The following is an 8,862-nucleotide window of genomic DNA, read 5'->3' as shown; positions in this document are numbered from 1 at the left end:
CATACACTTCCTCTTGGATATAGCCATTTAGGAAGGCACTTTTGACATCCATTTGATATAGTTTAAATCCTTTATGAGATGCATATGCCAAAAGTATCCTAATAGCCTCCATACGGGCAACAGGAGCAAATGTCTCATCATAATCTATCACTTCCTCCTGATTGTACCCTTGGGCTACAAGCCTAGCTTTATTCCTAGTGATAATTCCATTTTCATCCAATTTATTTCTATACACCCATCTCGTGCCAATGACTGGATGATCACTAGGTCTAGGCACTAGCCTCCACACTTTGTTCCTTTCGAATTGACTTAGCTCTTCTTGCATGGCCATCAACCAATATTCATCCTTTTCAGCTTCCTTGATGGATTTTGGTTCTAATTCGGATAGGAACGCCAAATTGTTACTCACACTACGATAGTATGATCTAGTTCTTACTGGCAATGTGGCATCACCTAAAATTTGGGATTCAGGATGATCTACCAATGTTCTCCTATCCCTAGGCAATGAGTCATCATTTTCATTTTCTACTTCCTCACTAGGTAATGTATGACTTGTTGATGTATGAGGAGGAGCACTCAATTTTGGAAAAAGATGTTCAATGGGTTCATCCTCATCATGTGGCATTTCTTGTGGTGTTGGCTCTCTTTCATCAAATGTCACATGCATGGATTCTTCTACTACTAGGGTTCTCCTATTAAATACTCTATATGCCTTGCTATGAGAAGAATACCCTAAGAATATTCCATCATCCGATTTCCTATCAAATTTGTGTAGATTATCTTTGATGTTTAAAATAAAGCATTTACATCCAAACACTCTAAAATAGCTTATATTTGGTTTCAAGTTTTTCAAAAGCTCATAAGGTGTTTTCTTAGAAATTGGCCTTAAATATACCCTGTTTATAATATAGCAAGCGGTGCTAACCGCTTCCGCCCAAAAATATCTAGGGAGATCATTTTCATGCAACATAGTTCTAGCCATTTCTTGGAGAGTTCGATTCTTTCTTTCAACTACTCCATTTTGTTGAGGTGTTCTAGGTGCGGAAAAATTATGTTTTATGCCATGTTTATTACAATAAGTGTCAAAATGTACATTTTCAAATTCCGTTCCATGATCACTTCTAATGTGGGAGATGGCAATACCTTTTTCATTTTGAATTTGATTGCACAATGTAAGAAAGTTTTCATAAGTTTCATCTTTATGTCCTAGAAATATGACCCATGTGAATCGTGAGTAGTCATCCACAACTACAAACACGTACCTCTTTCCACCTAGGCTACTAGTCTTCATTGGTCCAAAAAGATCCATATGAAGTAGCTCCAAGGGGTAGGAAGTTGAAATCATATTTTTAGGTGCAAATGACCTTTTCAATTGTTTTCCTAATTGACAAGTTCTACAAATGTGATCTTTGATGAATTTTAACTTAGGCAATCCTCTAACACTTTCTTTTGAGGAGAGGGTCGAAATGAGATCCATTCCGGCATAACCCAACCTCCTATGCCATAGCCAAGAATCCTCACTAATGGCATTAAGACAAGTCACATTTTGAAGTCTAAGATCATCTAGTCCAATTGTGTAAATGTTATTGTCTCTAGAACCTGTGAATTTTACTTCTCCATTTATCTTATTTTTAACAATGCATTTATCAGGATTGAAGACAACTTCAAAACCATTATCACATAATTGACTAATGCTAATAAGATTATGGGACAAGCCATCAACAAAGAGTACATCATGTATGGGAGATGTAGAGTTACCTATGGTGCCTTCACCTTTGACTTTTCCTTTCTTGTCATCTCCAAATGTAACTTCTCCACCATCCTTGAGTGATAGTGATGCGAATTGAGTGAGGTCTCCAGTCATGTGTCTAGAGCATCCACTATTAAGGTACCATGTGTTCCTCTTGTTATGGCTTTTAAGGCATACCTACATATGAATAGGCAAGTGAGATCCCTTAGGTACCCAAATCCTCCTAATCTTGCTATGTTCAGTTGTTTTTACTTTAGAGTTCAATTTGATTTTATCTTGTTTAGCATGTAGGCAAGCAACCTTATAATGACCTTCTAGACCACAATAAAAACAAATTTTGGTACCACTAGAAGAAGCCTTTTCAAGTTTGTTTTTATAGTTAGATATGGTAGTATTCCATTTGTGTCCAAGTCCACTTTTATCACTTGACATTCTTTGAATATTAACAAGCCTATCCAATTTTAATGAACTATTTTCAAATTTTTCAAAGATAGTTTACCGTTTTCATGCTTTAGTTTGTTATTTTCAACAGAAAGATTTTGTCGATTTTCATTCAAAGTCTTAATGGTAGCATTTAGCTCATGAATTTTTACTTTGCATTTTTCATTTTCATCATCTAAAAATTCATGATCCTTTTTTAACCAACCAAATTCTTTTGTCATGTTAGCAAGAGAATTTTCAAGTGATGCAATTTTATCAAATTGAATTTCAAGTTCATCATTTGCATTTTGTAAGGAATCTAGAACTTCTTTTAAGACAATAACATCATTTAAAGTGTTTACCTCATTGTTGTCGTTTGTTGAGGCCATGAAGCATACGTTCTTTGCTATCAAGCAATCTTCACCATCATTTTGTTCGCCTTCGCTATCAATTTCCTCATCCCATGTGGCGGTCATTCCTTTCTTGCCTTCTCTTCTCTTGAAGCGGTTGTTTGAAGTTGGTTCATTGTTGAGTGGACAATCCGGGCGAATGTGTACAAGCTTCTTGCAACCGTAACATCGTGGTTGAGAAGATCCATCACCGAGTTCTTCTTTCTTCTTGAATGGAGGGTTTGTCCTTCTATTTTTCATCCCTCCCATGTTTCTTTGCAAGAATTTGATCCTTCTTGTTAGGAGGGCAACTTCATCTTCCATGTCTTCTTTTGCATCTTCATTTTCACCTACATTACAAGCAAAAGCAATTCCTTTTCCTTTTTCGATTTTAGTTTCGATTTCGGGTGCTTTTGTTTTGAAAATCATTTCATGGGTGATCAAGGACCCTATTAGTTCATCTAGGTTCAATGTGTTCATGTCCTTGGCTTCGGTGATTGCGGAGGTTTTGGATTCCCAAGACAAAGGTAAGGACCTAAGGATTTTAGTCACTAAATCTCTATTGAAAAATTGTTTTCCAAGACCCCTTAATCCATTTACAAGATTGGTGAATCTAGTGTACATGTCGGCAATTGTTTCATCGGGTGTCATTTGAAAGAGTTCGTATTGCCGAAAAAGATGGTTCATTTTAGATGCTTTTACTTGATTGGTTCCCTCATGGGTGACTTCTAAAGTGTCCCAAATTTCCTTAGCCGAATTCAAATTTGATACTCTATTAAATTCTCCGGGAGATAGAGCACAAATAAGAGAATTCATGGCTTTTGCATTATAATTCGAAGCTTGTTGTTCAGCTTCGGTCCAATCATTTAAATTTCTTGTGGGTAAGATGTATTCATTATTAATTGCTCTCCACATTTGATAGTCTTGGGTTAAAAAGATTTTCATCTTGGTTTTCCAAAAACCATAGTTTGTTCCATCAAAATAGGGTGGCCTAGTGTTTAAATAACCTTCATGGTGTTGAGGGTAGTTTGCCATTTTAGAATCTTTACTCTAGACCGGTTAGGGTTTTCTAAAAATTAGAGACGAGGCTTTGATACCAATTGAAATAATCAAGAGGGGGGGTGAATTGAATTTAACTCAATATTAGGCCTTTTGAAAATTACCTATGAACCCTAATTGGAATTTTTCTTCACTTAATTAAATATTTGGTTAGTGCAAATATAATTGAAAAACAAAATGAAATGCCAAACCAAACAATAATGGAAATGCAAGAGTGAGAAATGACACACCGATATATAGTGGTTCGGCCAACGGCCTACTCCACTCTACTCAAGGTCGCACTTGAGGGATTCCACTATTGGAGACCTCCACGATGCCCGGCTCCGAGGCGGTTACAATTCCAAGGGATATTAAACAAGGATGCCCTTACACCTTTACAAAGAATCTCCTTCTCCGCCGAGTTCTAAGCGGTTGCTCTCTAGGGAATTAAAAACGGAATGCCCTAGCCACCTATACAAGATATGAAAGATTGATAGCTTGGCTTCTTCTTGAAAGCTTGATGCCCTTTGTAGTTCCTTGATTGCTCTTCAACAAAGATTGCAAGTGATGGCTCTAAGTATCCCAACTTAATAAGTTTGCAAGTGCAAGGCAAGTTTGGGAAGAAAACAAAATATCAAGCACAAAATGAATTGCAAGTTTTCTTTGATGCTCAAGGATGTTGTCAAATAATCAAGAGAGAGAAAATGAATCCTCTAGATATTGTATATATAGCCTCTCCAAAGAATATGACCGTTTGGGGGTGTAGATATCAATTTTCACAAATTAATTCAAATCCCAACGACTATATTTTGAGCTGTCGTAAGGTTCTCGGAGTTCCGAGAACCATTCTCGGAGTTCCGAGAACCATTCTCGGAGTTCCGAGAAATCTCGGAGTTCCGAGAGAACGGCCAGAAAATGGAATTTTTCTACTGGACCATTTCTCGGAGTTCCGAGAAGCCTAAAAATCCGCAGTTTTTTATTTTTATTGCTTGTTTGATTTTTAGCTTTTGGAACTCAACTCCTATGATTATTTTGGAATGTTTATGAGGGTCCCAACATGTTGGTCCACCACATAACCATTCACTAATCCATTTTAAGTTCTTAAGTGTTCTTTGAAAAATAATTTGAAAACACTTTGAAAACGTTTTGCCTTGACTTGAAAATCTAAAGAGAAGGGATGTACAATTATACCTATGAACCTTCAATTCCTCTTTATCTTCAATTGATCTTCCATCTTTGGATGCTTGCTTGAGTGATGATGTGAGCTCCACTTAGCTCCTTTGACTCTTGTTTGGTACATCTCCAAGCATGACCAAGTTGAGTGTTGGTTTCTTCAATGATCAATCCTATCTTAAACACAACACTTCAAAGCAAATTGATTAGTATTCAAAAACACAATCAATTATGTTTAGAATCATCAAAACAAGATTGGAGAATAGACTCTTGGGCTTACACATACATTTGATGGGCCCAATATTAATTTATTGAAACCTTTGAACATGGCAAGCTCCTACCCGTTGTGGACCCCTATCCCAAGGAAGCTGGCGAGGACACGAGATCACCGTCGATCCTCTGAGATCTCCACACGTGAAGGAGAGCTCTACCAAGGAACTCTCGAAAGAGTGCCCCTCACAGCATGAGTGGCGATGTAAAATGAGATACCTCTTGATTCGGGGACAAGCCCGGAACCGAGACGTACCTGAAACAAGAAAGAGTCGTCATCCAAGGAAGTCAGCCCTAGATCCCATACTATACTCTGTCGCAACGAATAACCAGAGATACAAAAGTCCGTGCCTGATGACGAATGGGGAAGGTGTTAAGTGCCCCCAATTCGCCCGAGTGTAAACACCCGGTCTCTTATGCCATTTATTTATTAACTTTGAAGAGTTTTGGACAAAAATCATGTGAAATGAGAACGGATATCCCCGAGAAGACGTCTACCTAAGCATGCATGTCTCGGGGACGAAAATAATAAATATACACAAAATAAATGAAAGAAATGTCAGCTAAGCATAGCTAGGTTATAACTGTCATGCCTAATTGGTGTCTAAGTTCTGGTGGACAAACACATTCATGCTACAACTAAAGGTATAAGGTCTGTTCATGAAAGTAAGAAAACACAACAAAACACACAGTACAACTCGACTCCACGCACGACTCGACATGACAAACCTTAGACTCTATTGTGATACTTGACTCGGACCAGGATGGTCATCCCTGCTGCTCTACATATCCCGGCCTCGGGAAGAATTAGAGTCAACATAGTTCGGTGGCCTATTCTAAGCTACGATGCCTAAATGTGCCTATAATACACTAGACTCAACACGACACGACTCGACTCATGTTTAAGTTGTTTAAGCATTTTAGACACGCCTATATGCCCTAAAGTAATACAAATCAACCTAGTCTAATGCAGGTGGGCCCTACATCCTATGTGTAACTAGGCTGTATGTCCTAAGAAAAATAATGGGCTGACTAAGTGCATCCTAATCTAGCCATCGGCGCGACTAAGTGTCTAACCGACCACAAATTGAGGCCTCCAAACTCTAAGGACACTTACACAACAAGACACACAAAGCATAAACATATCCAGGACAGACTCCTAACTCTAAGACACCCAAACTTCGAAGACAGACTCCTAACTCTCGGGGAAGATCTTTTTGAAAAGGTTTTGAAAACTTTTTGTGTTTTTGAAAAGTTTGAAATATTTATTTTGAAAGGTTTGACAGGACTTGGGATAAGAATCCCAAGCTGCCTACGTACCTCGTGGGAGATGATCAAGCCAACGTAGTTGTAGACACCCCATTTTGACTGAACCCTAAGTAGGTGTGTGCGAATAAAATCCCATCAAAGTAGTGCTCTAGAGTCCCAAAAGTAGTCCTAATGTAGGTCGGAGTCTTAAGTATGTCCCTCTGAAGTCCTGTCAGGATCCGTCGCGGTTCGCTCATCAATCGAGCGTTGTAGCGTAGTATAGTGTCAATAGGGGAGTGAGTTATTAAAACAAGGGTGTGTCAATATCAATCTTGTGTGCAGCTAAATCAAGAGTCAAATGTTACTCCATTTCTTACTTGAATTACCCATTGTAGAGTTAAAGGGTTCATAAATATTTAGTGGGGCTATCCAATGGGGAAAAAGTGGTATGAATTATATCATTTCCCAGATATAAAAAGGGACTCTCGGTTGGGGAGTCTTCATTTCTAAAAAAAAAGAGGGCAGGCAGGTATAGAAAGTAGTAGAGAGGGAGGGTGTGCAATCACCAAAAGAAGGATGTGTTGATATTAGTAATCCCCCTTTCTTTTCTTTAAAAGGCTCTAATCAGCTATAAATAAAAGTGGGGTAGATTAACAGGGTGGGAAGTAGACATTGATTTGGAAAAAGGACAAACAAGAGTGTAATGAATAAAACTAGGAGGTGCTAATTTGGGGCTTCTTATAAAGCCCACCGATTAGAGCTAAAAAAGAAGGTGGCTGTTGTGGAGTCTTTGACTCATCTGTCCTTTGTGTACAGGAGACTTGCCCAGTCTCATTAGAGCTTTGCCTCTTGGGATCTTAGATCATTTCGTCATCCTTGATAGTTAGCTTACCTGGTTTAGGGGTTTCCCCTATTAGCCCTAGGGTTTGGCCCTAGGGTTTTGCTTTGTATATTCCCTTAGGTCTTTGACCAAAAGGGTGAAAACTCTTTAAACTTAAAAAACATTTGAAAAGCTTTAAGCTTCAAAAACATTTGAAAAGCTTTAAAACCCAAAAAAACATTGAACTCAAAAATATTAGAAATTTAAAACATAAAAAACATTTGAAAATCTTAAAAAAATCTAGAGTGTTGAGTGTTTTAGAAGTAGTAATTAGGAGAGTTTGTTTCGAACTACGTTGGCTTGATCCTCTTCCACGAGGTACGTAGTGCAGCTTGGGATTTATATCCCAAGTCCAGCCAAACTTTTGTAAATAGCATTTTAAATCTTTTTGAATAAGCAACCTTTAAAACCTTGTTTTCAAAAGATCTTCCTCTAGAGTTAGGAGTTTCTCCTAGATAGATAGTTTTAGAGTTAGGAGTTTCTTCTTGATAGGTTGTTTGATTGTTTATTTGTTGTGTGCTTGTTTTAGAGTTAGGGGTCTGTCTTAGTGTTATAGGAACGCCTCCGTCCGGTCAGTTGGCGATCCACATCGCCGACTGATGACTAGAATAGGATGCGCTAGTCCACCCTTTGTTTTCTTTAGAAAACGTAGCCTAGTTACACATAGGTTGTAGGAACCACATGCATTAGCTTAGGGCTAACATGCATCTAGTTAGGGCATATAGGGTGTCTTAAAATCTACAATTCATTGGAATTTAAATAATCGCTCAAGAAGCTTTAATAACTAGTCCGGTCTTTTAGATTGAGTCTAGGATAGAGGTCTAGAATAGGCGCGAAGAATTACGTTGCTCTGATTCTTGTGGAGGCGGGGATACGTAGGCTTCTTTGGATGAATATCAGACCATCCGAGGACTCGGGCTAAATCGTTTAGAGTCTTAGGATTTGTTGTATTGTTATTGTATATTTTGTTGTGTTTTCTTACTTTCTTGTACTGATCTTATACCTTTAGCTGTAGTTTGTATGTGTATGTCCACTAGAACTTAGACACCAGTTAGGTATGTCACTCACAACTTAGTTGTCATTAGGTGACACATCTTTTATCTTACTTTATGTGTGCTTATTATTTCATCCCCGAGTCATGCATGATTAGGTAGACGTTCACTCGGGGATATTTGTTCCCATTTCACATGATTTTTACCCAAACTTCTTTGGAGTTAATGAAAATGGCATAAGAGACCAAATGCTTGCACTCGGACGAATTGGGGGTGCTCTTCGGACCTTCTCCATTCGTAATCAGGCACGAGCCCATTTATATTTATGGTTATCCATTGCACAGAGGATTTGATTTTGGGGTTCCATGGCTTATCCATGGATGACGACTCTGAGTTATTTTTAGGTACATCTCGGTTTCGAGCCCTGGCTCCGGATCAAGATGTATCTCATTCGTTATGTATCGCCACTCATGCTATGCTGTGAGAGTGGCACATATTTTGAGAGTTCCTTGGTAGAGCTCTCCTTCACATGTGGAGATCTTTGAGGACTGCAGGGGGATCTCACGTCCCTCGCCGCACTCGTCCTCACAGGATCGGGGTCCACAGGCTGGCAACTCTGTTGGGGATTTTTTTGAAATATTGCCTGACTCTATAAAAATGCCATTTTTACTAACTTTGAAGAATTTTGAGCTAAAATCATTT

This window comes from Tasmannia lanceolata, unplaced genomic scaffold, assembly GCF_043159265.1.
Source record: "Tasmannia lanceolata isolate RefF3 unplaced genomic scaffold, GAP_Taslan_0.1 ptg000023l, whole genome shotgun sequence".
NCBI classification, from domain to species: domain Eukaryota; kingdom Viridiplantae; phylum Streptophyta; class Magnoliopsida; order Canellales; family Winteraceae; genus Tasmannia; species Tasmannia lanceolata.
This window is presented reverse-complemented; position numbering follows the sequence as displayed.